The sequence below is a fragment of the Bos taurus genome, chromosome 11, assembly GCF_002263795.3.
Source record: "Bos taurus isolate L1 Dominette 01449 registration number 42190680 breed Hereford chromosome 11, ARS-UCD2.0, whole genome shotgun sequence".
Classification (NCBI taxonomy): Eukaryota; Metazoa; Chordata; class Mammalia; order Artiodactyla; family Bovidae; genus Bos; species Bos taurus.
Genome location: NC_037338.1, coordinates 20,823,314 through 20,837,981, shown reverse-complemented (window position 1 = coordinate 20,837,981; position 14,668 = coordinate 20,823,314). Strand labels below are relative to the sequence as shown.

General features: G+C 46.2%; 1 pseudogene; it reads right to left on the bottom strand.

Annotated features, from left to right (window-relative positions):
- Positions 1–3,123: 3,123 nt before the first annotated feature.
- On the bottom strand, positions 3,124–4,407 carry LOC100847282 (large ribosomal subunit protein uL6-like; annotated as a pseudogene).
- Positions 4,408–14,668: the final 10,261 nt, after the last annotated feature.

The window sequence follows — 14,668 nt, the reverse complement described above, 5'->3', positions numbered from 1 at the left end:
AAAAGTTATGACCTACCTAGAGAGCATATTGAAAAGCAGAGACATTACTTTGCCAACAAAGGTCCGTCTAGTCAAGGCTATGGTTTTTCCAATGGTCATGTATGGATGTGAGAGTTGGACTGTGAAGAAAGCTGAGCTCTGAAGAATTGATGCTTTTGAACTGTGGTGTTGGAGAAGACTCTTGAGAGTCCCTTGGACTGCAAGGAGATCCAACCAGTCCATTCTGAAGGAGATCAGCCCTGGGATTTCTTTGGAAGGAATGATGCTAAAGCTGAAACTCCAGTACTTTGGCCACCTCATGCAAAGAGTTGACTCATTGGAAAAGACTCTGATGCTGGGAGGGATTGGGGGCAGGAGGAGAAGGGGACGACAGAGGATGAGATGGCTGGATGGCATCACTGACTCGATGGACATGAGTCTGAGTGAACTCTGGGAGTTGGTGATGGACAGGGAGGCCTGGCGTGCTGCGATTCATGGGATTGCAAAGAGTCGGACACGACTGAGGAACTGAACTGAACTGAATAGCTTTACCATGTTGTGTTAGTCTGTGCTGTACAACAAAGTGAGTCAGATATATATATATATATACACACATGTATCCCCTCCCTCTTGAGCCTCCCTACAATGTCCCATCTCACCCCTCTAGGTCATCACAGAGAACAGAGCTGAGCTGCCTGTGCTAGGCAGCAGCTTCCCCCTAGCTATCTTGTTTGTGTGTGTGCATCTTTAAGTTACTTTTGGTATTCCCCAAATACTAAATTCTCTGAGACTTTGAAATGATAGCAAGTGTAGGGTCTAAGTTGCTCTGGTTCTGTTTCCCTTCAACTAGAGTTGTACAATTTTTGATAGTCTTTGGCCCCTGTAAGTTGGCTACCAGATGACGCAGAATCCATAAGAGGTAAAGACATATTTATTTAACTCTTCCAGAATCCCACAGAAGGATCTACACACATATACATGGAAACTCGCATGCATGCACATATACTCACACACAGCAGGACTTCATTATTATCTGTGTTGAGCTGATGTTTCTGCTCTCCTAGGAAAAGGAAGGAGGGAAGTTGTTAATGGTGTCTGTATTTACCTGAGTTGGTATAGGGCTTTTTTTTTTTTTTTTTCCAGGGTTTGCCTCTGGCACTAGAAAGTGGAAAATCAACTTGAAAGAGAAAACCAAATTACCCTGCCATCTAGAAATCTCAGGAGATAGGCAACACAAAGTGAACTTGGTTTATTGTTATCTTCAAGGCCTCCTTTGGCTCCAGTCATCCTGCAGATCTCAGGGGAGCAGATTCTCCCTCCCATAGAGGTGCTTATGGGTGGGCTGGCCCCATGGGCTGCTCCAGGAGAGAATGGGGTCTTCACACAGCCACAGAGGACCACGAGTTGGATAACAAGGATGTTCCTGAGATACAGTATCATAGACAAGACCTGGTTTAGAATCTGGGCTCCACCATCTACCAGCTGTGCGATCTTGCCCATGTGCTTTGAGTTCTGGGCTTCAGTTTCCTCGTGTGATGCAATGATCAGAATTGTCTAAAGTGACATTCCGGGAATGGAATTGTCTAAAGTGGGTGTTTACTCTGGGTTGCAGGGATACTGAGCCATCCCGGACTGGATGGGCTTTCCTGCCTTCTCCCTTGGGAGCTGCTGCATCTCAGGTAAGCCTGGGGGCCCAGAGGTTCTTTCCCTGACAGGAGGGTCTCTAGTGTCCACCTTGGTGTCTCATATCCTAAGATCTGGGCAGCTGGCATTTTCAAACAACTCTTGTAGACAGCAGGCAAATACAGACTGCCTGGCACCACTGTAAAGTTTGTCCTGGCACTTGGACTATGTGAAGAAAGAGTGGTGGTTGGGGTAGGGGCCTCCATTGCCACGCAGACCCGCACTGTGGGCCCCAAAGCTTCCTGGCCCATGTGTGTCTCTCTGTGGGAGGACGGAAGGATCCGAGGGACCTTAGCTTCCACTTCTGTTGTCGGTCCTTGCTTGACTCGCTTGCCTTCCCCCATAAAGCATATTGCTTAGTCCATGCCTGTGATGTTGTGGACTTTGTCTTGGATAGTAGCAAGAGGGTCCCGTCTTGCATGCCACCTTGTTTGCAGAGATGGGGTTAATGACATTTGCCTTAAGAGATTGGGGTAAAAATCCACTTGAAAAGCCAGGCCCAGCGGCAATAGCCTGAATAAAGGCATGAAGTGGTGCCTGGGGTTGGCCTACACAGGAAATGATAAGTGCAGTGTGGCTTTAGTGTGGAATGCCTGGTGGGGTGGGGATAAGACATGAGAGATGAAGCTCCAGAGGGATATGGGGCTAAGGAAATGGTTCTTTTCCTTGAGAGGAATTGAATATCTATCTGTAAAGCTGTCTAAGCTTGGGAATGACAGGATTAGCTTCTCCTTCCCCCAACCTCTGGTCCCTAGGAAAATACTTAGGGCAGGCAGTGTGAGAGTCGCCTGGAGGAGTGGGGAATGGTTGTTAGGGAGCGAAGGCAATCTCTGATGAGGCCCAAATGGAGCCGTGAAAGTGGGAATGGAGAGAAGAGGTCTTTCAAAAGAATAATGAACAGGATTCACTGGCCATTACATGTTGGGGTGGGATGTATTTGAGGAAGGAGTTGAAAGGAAGACGAAAAGCAAATGATGCTCAACAGATATCATTTTTCTTCCCTTCTTTCCCTCTAGTGGATAGAGGTACCTGAGAGCCAGGAGATCCTCCCTGGGGAAAGGGCTGACTGGCTGGTTTTGAGAGACCAAGATGGAAGCCTTGGTTCTCAAGCATTAGAATGTCCCCAGAGCCTTTTCATCTAGCTTGGTGGCTCTGTTTGCCTACTTGCGCACACCTGTCCATGTCAGGCTCCAAAATACATCCCCTCTCTCCCTGTTTAAAGACAAAGAATACCAATAACCATGACTGTGTTGAGACCTTATACAGTTTGTCTAAAAAAGGAATCTGCTGTCAAGTTATGAGGGTCTGGACTTGCCTGGAGGCCCAGCGGTTAAGACTCTGCGCTTCTACTGCTGTGGGCACAGGCTCAGTCCCTGGCTGGGGAATCCCACACGCTGTGTGGCGTGATGGAAAGAAAAAGGATCGACCATTGGATATGGAGCTCAGGTTTGGCAGGCGCCACACATCTGTCTATCCAGTATTTTTCAATACAGGGTTTTTCTTTCATCTTTAAAATATTCAATTACACAGATAGGTCTGAGGAATCATCTTGCATTTTGTTGTGCCTGTAGTTGGACAGCTTTGTTGTTGTTCAGTCACTAAGTCTTGTCTGAATGTTTCTACGGTTTTTGCAGCATGCCAGCTTTCCCTGTCCTTCACTATCTCCCAGAGTTTTTTCAAACTCATGTCCACTGAGTCAGTGATGCCATCCAACCATCTCATCCTCTGCTGCCCACTTCTCCTCCTGCCCTCAATCTTTCCCAGCTTCAGTGTCTTTTCCAAGGAGTCAGCTCTTTATCTCAGGTGGCCCAGGGTATTGGAGCTTCAGCTTCAGCATCAGTCCTTTCAATGAATATTCAGGGTTGATTTCCTGAATTGACTGGTTTGATCTCAACTACGAAGATCTTATTAATCACCCTGTGAAACAGCTCCTTTCTCAGACACATAGAAGCCATCCAGAATTTTTCTAGTGTCTTTGCTTTTAAGCAGCCATGGCTTGCTGAATCAAAACAGTTGAATTTGATGTAAGTTCAATGTTTCCTTCCAGAATTAACTCATGTTTATGGTCTTGAGATACTTAACAAGAAACACCTGGCCTCATCTAAACCCTGTATATGTATTTTGTGTCCAAGAGATTTTGGAAATAATATGGATGGAGAAGTGAGTATACACAGACGTCAGCTGGTAACAAAAGCCCAGTGTAGCACCCTTGATTGTGTTCTGTCCATGGCTACAGAGAGTGCAAACAGCAGCCAGTCCCTTTCTGTTGAATAGTGCCCCACCATTTGTCAGGCTGGAGCTGCTGCTTTTTCTTCACAGAGAGACTGAGTTCTACACTGATGTCATTGAACTCCCTCTGCAGGGTCCTTCCAGGGTCCTTCACAGTAGTTGTGCTTCTCTTCAGAGTGATCTTGATGTTTTCTGGAATGTTGATAGTCTAATTGTTGGGAATGGTCTCCATTCTCTCAGTAGATGCTGCAAAGAGAGCTGTGTATTTAGGTTAAACTTGGTAAGCAAGTAGGAAGCATGGTGAAGCCGTGTAGGGAGGGGTGGGACAGCTTTAGTCTTTGCTGGAAGTGTAAGTTGCTCAGTCGTGTCTGACTCTTTGCGACCCAGTGGACTATACAGTCCATGGAATTCTCCAGGCCAGAAGACTGGAGTGGGTAGCCTTTCCCTTCTCCAGGGGATCTTCCCAACCCAGGAATCAAACCCAGGTTTCCTGCATTGCAGGCACATTCTTTACCAACTGAGCTATCAGGGAAGAGGCCAAATACTTTACATATCTGTAAACATCTCATTTAATCCTCCTAAGACTCTGTGGGCATTCGTGTTCCCCTTACATAGTCTGGGGAACTGTGGCTCTGACAAGTGACCATATCTACCTGAAGCTCTTGACCTGCCCCCAAAATGCATTCCTGGGATAGGCAAGGCTGTCAGTGGTCTAGGGTGTGATTTCCAAGGGCTGCATGTTCTGCTCAGTGCTTAGGGAATGCTGCTTTCCTGAGAATCCTCATGCAGTCTTGAACCCAAATCAGTGGTTCCTTTGACCATCCTCTTTATAACCATTGTTAGGATAATCAATATGAAGTTGAAGCAAGATAGTTAAAAATATCCACAAAATCAAAACAAATCACAGCACAATGTTCATCCATTAGTAGTAAAGTAAAGCAGGCAGCCTCCCAGTACCGGGTTCTCCTTGGTCCATGTGCAGATATTGCTTTTCTTACTACAAGCACAGTGCCATTTCCTGGTCACCACGATTATTCTATAAGCTAATGTTGAAAATTAGCAGGTCATAGGCTGTATCCAGGCTACAGATGTATATTATTAGACCTGGAAGTTGACTTTAATTTTCTTTTTTTTTTTTAAAAATTGAGATAGTTATCAACAATGAAATAAATATTAAGAAATTTTGCCTAAAAACCTTATTCTGACTTTTCTTGAAAATTCAGAAGAGCTCATAACCCAAGACCCACTTTCTCCATAGCAGCAACCGGCCGGAACTAGCAGCTAACCCCACAGCTGTCCCAGTCCCTGGCCTGTTTGCCACATTCCCCCGGAGCTTGCTTCATTCACCTGGGTTTCCTACCTGCACCTTCCAGGCATCTGAGTTCATGACTGCTGTATGCTGCAGATTGAGATCTAATGACTATTTACATTAGATCACATTAATGGTATGAATACTATCAGAGAAGTGTGCACCCCAAGACCTGAGGTCTGTGGTTGAGTATGATCGTGGTGATGGTGTGGATCCTGATGTTAATTGAGAGCAGGGATGTGGACATATAAAACATAAATGTTCTTACATCTCAGTGCAAAAATGCTCCACAGCCAGCCCAGCAGACTCCAAATCCTGATGGGAGTGAGTGCTTCCTAACTCTCCTGGTCCCAGCCCCCAGCCCCAACCATACCCAGAAGCCAGCCTCTCCAAGGATTAGCCCTTCTCTCTTCCAAAGCCATGAGCAAGATTAACACCAACAGCAACTGTTCCTGGCCTGCCCTACTCTGGGGTAGGGTCTTTAGCTGCAAGATGAAATGACTGAGATCCTGGGAGAACATTGTCGGCAACAAATTCAGATTCCTGAAGTGGGAGAGTGGCTCTGGGTTACAGGGGGAGGAAAGTCGAGGGGAGCTGTACCTGAAAATTCATATTTCTTGTCCAGTTATGGATTGGTTTTTTGTTTGTTTTACTTTATACAGCTCTTTGAATTTGCCTCAGAATAAATTATAATAAATATCTATTTTCCAAAAAGTTTTATTGAGATGTAATTCATACGTTATACAATTCACCCTTTTCAAATACAACCCAGTGGTTTCTGATATATTACAATATTTTTAAAAATTGTGATAATGAAACCGTTTACCTCAGATGCGGACTTGAACCCATGTGCTGGGACCTGAACCCTTATGGCTGGGACTCAAACCTATGTTCTTCCAACTGAGATTGTAGACCTGGTTTTAGGACCTGATGAAGCTCAGGTTCTTGATGTTTCATCTCAGAATTCAGTGAGAGACAAAATGATAGGTTAGAAGTGGATTTATTCAGACAGACGGTGGGCCATCAGAGAGGGTGAGTGGGGCCTCAAAATGTGGCATGGTTAGCTTTTATGAGCTGGGTAATTTCATTGTCACCCTGCTTATTTAACTTATATGCAGAGTACATCATGCAAAATGCTGGGTGGATGAAGCACAAGCTGGAATCAAGGTTGTTGGGAGAAATATCAGTAACCTTAGATAGGCAGATGACACCACCCTTATGGCAGAAAGCAAAGAGGAACTAAAGAGCCTCTTGAAAGTGAAAGAAGAGAGTGAAAAAGCTGGCTTAAAGCTCAACATTCAGAAAACTAAGATCATGGCATCCTGTCCCATCACTTCATGGCAAATAGATGGGGAAACGATGGAAACAGTGATGGATTTTATTTTGGGGGGCTCCAAAATCACTGCAGATGGTGACTGCAGCCATGAAATTAAAAGATGCTTGCTCCTTGGAATAAAAGCTATGACAAACCTAGACAGCATACTAAAAAGCAGAGACAATACTTTGCTGACAAAGGTCTGTCTAGTCAAACTTATGGTCTTCCCAGTAATCGTGTATGGATGTGAGAGTTGGACTATAAAGAAAGCTGAGCACCAAAGAATTGATGCTTTTGAACTGTGGTGTTGGAAAAGTCTCTTGAGAGTCCCTTGGGCTGCAAGGAGATCCAACTAGTCCATCCTAAAGGAAATCAGTCCTGAATATTCATTGGAAGGACTGATGCTGAAGCTGAAACTCCCAATACTTTGGCCACCTGATGTGAAGAACTGACTCCTTGGAGAAGACCCTGATGCTGGGAAAGATTGAAGGTGGGAGGAGAAGGGGCCAACAGAGGAGGAGATGATTGGATGGCATCACTGACTTGATGGACATGAGTTTGAGCAAGCTCTGGGATTTGGTGATGGACAGGGAAGCCTGGCATGTTGCAGTCCATGGGGTCACAAAGAGTCAGACATGACTGAGTGACTGAAGTAAACTGACTGAATTTTATAGGTTAATGGGTGGCAGGATAATTTCAACTATTTTGGGGAAGGGGTGGAGAATTCCAGGAACTGGGCCACCACCTACTTTTTGGTCTTTGATGGTTGGCCTTGGAGTGTCACGGAGCCTCTGGGTGTGTCATTTAGCTTGAAAGTGAAAGTTGCTTAGCTGTGTCTGACTCTTTGCGACCCCATCGACTGTGGTCTATTAGTCTTCTTAGTCCAAGGAATTGTCGAGGTAGGGATACTTGAGTGGGTAGCCATTCTCTTCTCCAGGGGATCTTCCTGGCCAGGGGATTGAACCCAGATCTCCTGCATTGCAGGCAGATTCTTTACTGTCTGAGCCACCATGTCACAGTGAGCATATACTGAGGATCAAGGTCTAGTCGAAGTTGACTTGTCTGTCATCTTGGACCCATTTGAATCTGATCAGTTTATGTTGTGTCCTTGGGCTATGTCATTCTCTCCAAAAGTGTGCCCTTCCCCCTTCCCTCCTGCTTCAGTAAACATAGAGCATAAAATTATTTTAGCTATTTTTAAATGTACAGTTCAGTGGGACTGATATAATTCACAAGCTGTGGAACCATCACCACTATTTCCAAAACATTTTCATCATCCCAAACTGAAATTCTGTGACCTTTAAACAATAACTCCACAGTCCCTCTTCCTCCCCAGCCCCTCGTAACCTCTAATCTACATTCTGTCTCTATGAATTTGTCTTATAAAGATATTTCATTTAAGTGGAATCATGCAATGTTTGCCCTTTTGTGTCTGGCCTATTCTGTATAGAAAAGATTAATTCACATTGTAGCACGTGTCAGAACTTCATTCCCTTTTATGGCTGAATGCTATTTCGTTCTGTGTATATGCCCCATTGTGTTTATCTGATCATCTGTTGATGGGCCCTGGGTTTTTTCCCCCACATTTTGGCTCTTATGATTATTACTGCTGAGAACACTGGTACACAAGCATCTGCTCGAGTTTCTGCCTTCAATTTCTTCAGATGTATATCCAAACATCTTACCAAAAAAACTGTTGCAGGAAGGGGGACTCCTTCCAGGGCCCAGGAATGGGCTCTTGTCTAACACTTGGAAATGAATTGTCTGAGGAGACATATGTGCTGACAAAGCAAGAGATTTTACCAGTAGGGTAAGGAAACCCAAGAGAACTGGTCTACCACGTGGCTCGAAGTCTTGGGTTTTATGGTGATGGGATTAGTTTCTGGGTTGTCTTTGGCCAATCATTCTGACTCAGGGTCCTTCCTGGAGTGCATGCATCTGTCAGCCAAGATGGAGGCCAGCGAGGATTTTGGGAGGTGGAAGGACACGCGGCATCTCCTTTTGACTTTTCCCAAACTCTTCTGCTTCAGTCAGTTCAGTTCAGTTCAGTCACTCAGTCGTGTCCGACTCTTTGTGACCCCATGAACCGCAGCATGCCAGGCCTCCCTGTCCATCACCAACTACCGGAGTTTACCCAAACTCATGTCCATTGAGTCAGTGATGCCATCTAACCATTTCATCCTGTGTCGTCCCCTTCTCCTCCTGCCCTCAATCTTTCCCAGCATCAGGGTCTTTTCAAATGAGTCAGCCCTTTGCATCAGGTGGCCAAAGTATTGGAGTCTCAGCTTCAACATCAGTCCTTCCAGTGAATACCTTAGTGGTGGCTTATTAGTTTTGTGTTCCTTAGCAGGACCTCCTGTCATAAAATAACTCATGCAGATGGTTATTATGGTAGCTGGCCAGGGAGGGCGGTTTCAGTCAGTGTGTCTCCCCTGACAAAACCCAATGAACTTCTGGCCAGCCCAGTAACTGGGAGTGAGACACCATACACTCTAGACTTCCACCGCCATTTTGGCAACTCACACCAAGCCAGAAGATTAACTCTGATCCTAAAAATAGACAGAGATTTAGATGTTCTAGGGCATGCTGACTGTAGTGTGACCACTTAGGGGTAGCTGTGGGAGTCCTTTGTATCTTCAAAGCCACAAGTGATATCAACCCTCTGTTTGCAAATAGCCAAGCCCCCGTGGAAGGCAGTGTGTGGGGAGTCGGTCACCCTCAAGGGGGCTCCTGCTGCTCCCCTCCTCCCTGAAAGAGCAGAAAAAGAACAAATATCCTTTTGTGAGGAGAGTGGCCATTCAGGAGGAACAGAGAGGGAATCGGCATGTTGAGCTTTCTGGGGGGACCAGGTGCTGGTGCAGGGGTCACACATGTGTTTGCTTATTTAATCCTCTGGAGTATCACTGTTTCCATTTTCTAGATCAGGAAACTGGCTCAGTGGCAGAAACTGAGCACACACCAACTAGGAAGTGCAAGCAGATGATGCCTGCTGAAAGGGGTGGAAGGGAGAGACCTCGGCTTCTGGGGTTCGGAGAGTTTGCATGGAGAAGGCAGGCTATGAAGCTGGACCACAAAGGATAGTTTTATTTCCACAAGAAGATGGGGCGAGGAGGGCCAGGAGGACGAGATGCTGTAGAGCAATCTGGAAATTGGTTTGGCATCTTTTCCTGTTGTACTGTGCTGTGCTTAGTGGCTCAGTCGTGTCTGATTCTTTGTCACCCCATAGACTATAGCCTGCCAAGCTCCTCTGTCCATGGGGATTCTCCAGAAAAGAATACTGGAGTGGGTTGCCATGCATTCCTCCAGGGGATCTTCCCAACCCAGGAAATGAATCCAGGTCATCCTGCATTGCAGGCAGATTCTTTACTGTCTGAGCAACCAGAGAAGCCCTCTTTTCCTATTATATTTGGTTAAATCCCACAGTCTAGAAACTCAGCTCCAGACTGCGGTGCTGCAGGGGCTGGGTGGGGCTACTGGGAAGTGGACTCAGATGGAGATTAGAGGGCAGGTTGTTGACTGGGCAGTGCCATTGGGTGGGTCCACTCCTGTGCTGGGCACCAAAGAATTGATGCTTTTGAACTGTGGTGTTGGAGAAGACTTTTGAGAGTCCCTTGGACTGCAAGGAGATCAAACCAGCCAATCCTAAAGGAAATCAATCCTGAATAGTCATTGGAAGGACTGATGCGGAAGCTGAAGCTCCAGTACTTTGGTCACCTGATGCGAAGAGCCAGCTCATTAGAAAAGACCCTGATGCAGGGAAAGATTGAAGGCAGGAGGAGAAGGGGACGACAGAGGACTAGATAGTTGGATGGCATCACTGACTCAATGGACATGAGTTTGAGCAAGCTCCAGAGATGGTGAAGGACAGGGAGGTCTGACATGCTGCAGTCCATGGGGTCGCAAAGAGGCAGACATGACTGAGCGAGTGAACAATAACAACAACCCCTGTGGAAGGGAGGGGGAGGGGATGGAAGGGAGCAGGAGTGGGTAGAGGCGAAGCTGGACTGTAGCGTCTGCCCAGTGAAGGCCTTCACTCACCCACAGCAAGCTCTGGAGCTGGGTGGGCCCTTTGGTTATCCCAGGAGGCCCAGGGAGCCTAGCCTTTCTTTCCTAGATTGACCCATCACTAGATATGAGCTGTCTTTGGGGAAAGTGGTGTGACCTTGGTGAGGCAGTAACCTTCGACCAAGATAATCCCCAGGGACGGTTGACAGCTGAGACCTGACAGCTGACAGTCTTGCCAGCATCTGGGGAATCAGCTTTCCAGTCCCAAAGTGGGGTCTGGTGACACATCACAGGATCCTCAGGAGCTGATGCTCCAAGCGAGGGTCCCCTTGTCCTTTATGCATTGCAGGCTGAGGACAGTCAGACTCCTTGGGTTGCTTGTCTCTCCTCATCCAGGCGATGGTTTAAAAAGAAGCAGCTTGAATATGTTGAGCTCTTCATATGTGCAGCATCTTCTGTACTAGACAGGGAGACAAGTGTATAAGTTCTTATTAATTAGTTTATTTGATTGATTAAAAAATATGTATATTTGCCCAAAATGCAAAAGGTTAAATGTTTATATTTAAAATGTAAAATTATATTCTGACATTATTATAACTTTTAAATGGAATCCCCAAAGAAAATGTTAAGACCCTGTAACCTTTCCAAACAAAATGAACAAATCCCCAGCCTGTCAGGGATTCACAACAGGAGTGGTTTTATGTCAGTGGAGGGAAAAAAAAAATCAAAGCCTGCAGTTGTCCATGCTGCCGCCCTTGCTCCAGCTGCTCACATCTCTCCACGTCTCTGGACTTTCTCACTTCAGTGTGAGTAGTCAACCCTTAAGGACGTGGGGGACTAATCTCAGTAAGTCTGTGAGTACCTCCTTTGCTCTATTATACAGTTGGACCACTGAGTTGAGATAGGGCCAAGATTCTGCCAGCAAGTTCAGTTGGGAAGGTGCTTGGTTTTCCTGTAGTATCCATAATGGAGATGTCAGCACCCAGTTCTTGGCCTTGTGGGTGGAGTGGGCCATTTGTTGAGCTGCTGTGGTCCACAGCAGACACCAGGTAGTCAAGGAGCTGGCAGCAGTCCCCATGGCTTCCTGACTTGGCCATGGCAGTGTGGTTCCAGAACCTTTGGCTTTCTGAGCACTGACCAGGTTTACTTGGCTGCTCAGTTCTGCAGTGACTTTAGGCCTTTTTTCTGAATACTCAACCCAGAATCCACTTCTTCAGCCCGATTTTGTTGGCCAATTAATACCCTGAAACAAATTCCTTCTGCTTTATTTAGTGAGAATGAACTTCCTCCTCTGCACCTGAACGCTCTTGTCTATCTTACAGCTGTTTCTTCTGCACCACTCCCTTCACCTTTGCCTCCCACGTCTTCCTTGTTGCCAATCCCCTCTCCCGCTAGAGAAGTTGAAAATCTTTCCAGCCTCTTTTGCAGCTGGTTCTATGTTGGGCATGTTTTGTGTGAAGAGGGGAGCATTTGGGATAGTTTCTGCCCTAATTAAAAGAGGCATTTAAGAAAACTCTTCCCTCCTGCTTTTGGATGTAGTTGGGAGAGAAAGTGCTATGTGATGCTGAAGAGACCCTTGTGCAGCCCTATGGCAATAAGTCTGAGGACATAAGCCAGCCCCTGTGCCACTAAATTAAGGAGCCTTGGAACAGGAAATTGTATGAGAATTTTCTAAATTTTCTATTGGTTAAGCCACTTCTAGATGGGTTATCTGGTTACCTGCAGCTGGAAGTGTCCTATATCTATCTGTCTATCTCCCTATCTATCTATCTGTCATCAGCCTCTCTGGGGCTTCCCTGGTGGCTCAGATGGTAAAGAATCTGCCTGCAATGTGGGAGACCCGGGTTCGATCCCTAGGTTGGGAAGATCCCATGGAGAAGGGAATGGCAACTCACTCCAGTATTCTTGCCTGGAGAATTCCATGGACAGAGGAGCCTGGCGGGCTACAGCCCATGGGGTCACAAAGAGTTGGACATGACTAAGCGACTGACACATATCATCTATGTATCATCTGTCATTTTTCCATCTAGAGAGAATGGAGATGGAGGGTTGCTGCTGCTGCTGCTGCTGCTGCTAAGTCGCTTCAGTCATGTCCGACTCTGTGCGACCCCATAGACGGCAGCCCACCATGCTCCCCCGTCCCTGGGATTCTCCAGGCAAGAACACTGGAGTGGGTTGCCATTTCCTTCTCCAATGCATGAAAGTGAAAAGTGAAAGTGAAGTCGCTCAGTTGTGTCCCAACTCTTAGTGACCCCATGGACTGCAGCCTACCAGGCTCCTCCGTCCATGGGATTTTCCAGGCAAGAGTACTGGAGTGGGGTGCCATCGCCTTCACTGATGGAGGGTTAGAGGGGGATAAATTCCAATTCTTGTAGAATTAATAGCACCTGTGGGTGTAGGCAGGAAGCCACAGTCTTCATTTTGGGGGGCATTCAGACACTAATCTTCCGGCTTCGTTAGTGCTGAGTACATCAAGCTTGGCAGAGGGGAGGTGGTAATGACTTCACTGCTGGTTGACATGGGTGGTGCCACCCTCATGCCGCCCGTCCTCATTTGCATTTCATGAATAGTGTAGCTCGTACACATGCTTTTCCAAGGCTGCTTCTGCCTATTTTTATGTGCTCCTCATAAAAAATCTTCAAGGTGGTAGGGCAGATATTATTTGTCCTGTATTTCTGATGAGAAAACTAGGACATAGACTTCAATTGCTTGGCCAATCACACAGAGTTAATTAGGTACAGATTTTGTGATCCCTTGCCCTAGTTTTCTTCCTATGACACCATATTGCTGCCTCAAAAACCTGATTGTTATTAAAAAAAAAAAATTAAGTAGCTAACAGGGAAACAGAGGCTATGGGTTCATTCTCTTTTTTCCCAAAGGGCAAAGGGCCCTATGAGGTCGGGACTTCCTTCTTCATAGGGAGACCTCATTGGTGTTCTGGGGACCATATCAGGCTTTTTGGCTTTTTATGCTCAGCAGAGGCAGTGGGCCTCTTGCAAAACTGTGGCTCATATGTTGGCCGGAGACACTCTGGTGTGAGAAGTTTTTGGTAAGAGTGGCTCCACACAGCTGCACCTTTGGCAGTCTCTTGAATGAGCTCTGAGGATGGATTTTGCTTCTCAGGACCCTGGGTTACTGCTGAGTGTGATATGACTGTCTCTACTCTGGACCTTGCTTCATGCTTCTTTACATTTTCTGCATCCAGCTGTGTGCAGGCCTGGCACACAGGAGACGCCAAATGTCAGGGAATTTTATGGATGGTTCACTGCAGTTTTAACTTTGTTTGAAGGGAGACGAATCAAAAGGAGGATTTAAAAGACTTACTAACTTTCCTTCTAAATCACTCCAAACCTTTCCAGCTCCTGAAAGCTCCATGTTCAACATTTTATTCCCAGTCTCTAAAAATAAAATCTTGGGGGCTTCTTTGGTGGCTCATTGGTAAAGAATCCGCCTACCAATGCTGGAGACACGAGTTTGATCTCTGATCGGGAAGATGCCACATACCTTGGATCAGCTAAGTCTGCGTACCACAACTATTGAGCCTATGCTCTAGAGCCCGGGAGCCGAGACTACTACGGAGCCCATGTGCCGCAACTATTGAAGCTCGAGCACCCTAGAGCCTGGGTTCTGCAGCAAGAAAAGCCACCACAGTAAGAAGCCCACACACTGCAACTAGAGAGTAGTCCCCTACTCTCTGCACCTAGAGAAAAGCCCATGCAGCAACAAAGACCCAGCACAGCCAAAAATTAATAAATAAAAATAAGTTCTTGGGCTCAGCTTTGGAGGATGGGCTGGGATGTGGTTGAGTATCAGGATCGCAAAGACCCTCTTCTCTTCCAACATTGACTACAAACAAACTGTGGACTCAAAAGAACAGGAAACCTAATAGGGTTTGGCTACTGGATGGAATTAGACTATTTTTAGATGAACTATTTTAGTATTATCCCCACCTGCTTTCTATTCATATTTTTATACTTCGCTAAAACTTCCATTTGTCGATATCCTGTCTCACTTAATTCCAAACTGCTGCTAAAGGTGTGATACGAGCACCTGCCTCCTGAGTAGTTGTGGGACCAACTGCTGATTCACAGATCAGCTCTCTTGCTGTTGATGTACGTTTGAGTGCAGTTTTGGCTTGCTAATTAACT